Source organism: Carlito syrichta, unplaced genomic scaffold, assembly GCF_000164805.1.
Source record: "Carlito syrichta isolate Samal-C Ts95f unplaced genomic scaffold, Tarsius_syrichta-2.0.1 Scaffold8884, whole genome shotgun sequence".
NCBI classification, from domain to species: domain Eukaryota; kingdom Metazoa; phylum Chordata; class Mammalia; order Primates; family Tarsiidae; genus Carlito; species Carlito syrichta.
In genome coordinates this window covers 1719-3724 of record NW_006952980.1, presented here as the reverse complement: position 1 = coordinate 3724, position 2006 = coordinate 1719, and the positions used below count along the sequence as shown (strand labels likewise).

The 2006-nt window shown below is 38.5% G+C and overlaps 1 pseudogene; it reads left to right on the top strand.

The window, feature by feature from the left end:
* Positions 1 to 565: 565 nt before the first annotated feature.
* On the top strand, positions 566 to 1069 carry LOC103254068 (annotated as a pseudogene).
* Positions 1070 to 2006: the final 937 nt, after the last annotated feature.

Genomic DNA, 2006 nt, shown 5'->3' with positions numbered 1-2006 from the left:
AGGGTTTCTAAAAATATCTATTCCTTATCTCCAACTTCAGAGATTAACTTAAAATAAATACTAGGGGCTGATTTCTTTTAAGTTCTCCAAATGATACCTGTGTGCAGCCAGGGCTGAGGTACATCCAACACATGAATCTAGGAACTTCAAATTGTGATACTCTGCAAAAATTGTGGTAGTGAAGGATGAAGGAATGAAAGACTGAACAAGCAGAGGGAATGAGGCACATTCCCTGCATTATAATTATTGTTTCTTCTCATATTTAAGTATAGTAGTTATACTTATTTTATATAGTTGTTACTAGGTATATATATATATGTATATATGGAGAATTATACACCATATTTCATGTATATATGATAATCTACAAAGCATTTGGATGCTGGTTAGAATTTATTAAATGCTAGTGATCATTATTATTTTCTCTTAGAGGACTCTGTACAATAGATACACTCCCTTGCTTCCTTGAATAGATACTAATGAAATTCATCTAATGTTTCATCAGAAAGTTAAAGTGGGATGAAGAAAGAAGAGCAGTATGAAATTGATGCAGGACTCTGGGCTCATGCTTGTGGCGGGGGTCGGAGGTCAGGAGTGCAGGAGGAAGATGGCGGTGGAGTCGCGGTGGTCATCCAGGAGGAGATCAAGAAGGAGTCGAAGAAACCGATCCACCCAAGAAGACATGCCCACTGCTGCTACGTGTCCTTACCACCCCAACGGCTGCCACCACCACATGATGAGTTCTCCCGCAGGAACGTGCCGTCCAGCGAGCTGCAGATCTGCATCTGGATAGATGCAACCTTGAAAGAACTGCCTAGTTTAGTGAAAGAAGTCTACCCAGAAGCTAGAAAGAAGGGCACACACTTCAATTTTGCCATCGTTTTCACCAATGTCAAAAGACCTGGCTACCGAGTTAAGGAGATCGGCAGCACCATGTCTGGCAGAAAGGGGACTGATGGCTCTATGACGCCACAGTCGCAGAAGTTTCAGATACCAAATTATTTGGACATGGTGTTCACCCCCCCAAACCCAGGTACCACCCCACTTGGGGCACATGAGACCATATTAGATTCTATTTGCTAGTTCTTGAATTTATTTTTCGGTCAGTTATGTAAAATAAACTTATGTACTCTCCTTCCCCCATTATTGCCGTTAAACATTTAAATTCGGTGTAAATGATAATACATCTAACTTAGGCACTCGCTTTAGATGTGCTATGCTGTGATCACTAATAGAAAGTCTGTACATTCAAGCCCTTCTGTAAAATATGAAGGAAAGTGCTCTTAGCATTCTATGTGCAACCGCATTGTTAATACACGTGTCATTAAAAAAAAAAAGGAAGAAGAAAAAGAAGAAAGAAAGAAAAGAAATTGATGCAGAGAGGTTGAAATGCAAAACAGGAGAGTCACTAGACCAGGAGGACTGTCAACAGAGCCACTGCAACAGCCAGTGCAGCACTGAACACTCGCCTCATTCTCCTGAGAGTGTGACCAACGAACTTGTATTGTCTGCTCTTGTGCTCCAGAGTATTCTCATGGGCTGAAAGGCCCTTGCCTGTACTCAGGACATATATTCTTAGAATTATACCCATGTGTTACATAGGATTTTTGCTTTACAGAATGTTTATTTCAGCAAACTTTTAATTTCTACCTGGCCTACAGGAACACAAGTTATTTACAGTTTTTATATGCATTTTCTTTTTGTGTGTAATTCTATTTTTCAATATATTTGTTGAATTTTTATTAAAACATTCATATATTATCTGTGAGTATGGATAGTTCCCCCTGTCTGTATGTTTTTTTGTTTGTTTGTTTGTTTGGTATATTGTACTGGCTGGAAGGTTCAACTTAATGTTGAAGAGGAGTACTGCCCACAGAAATTTCTATCACATTCTTGAATATTAAGGAGTTTATACAGTTAATTTTAATAACACTTTTTATTGACTCCTTTAACACATCAAGTAATTTTCTTTATATTCTTTGTTTGCTTAGTGCTTGAAACTAATC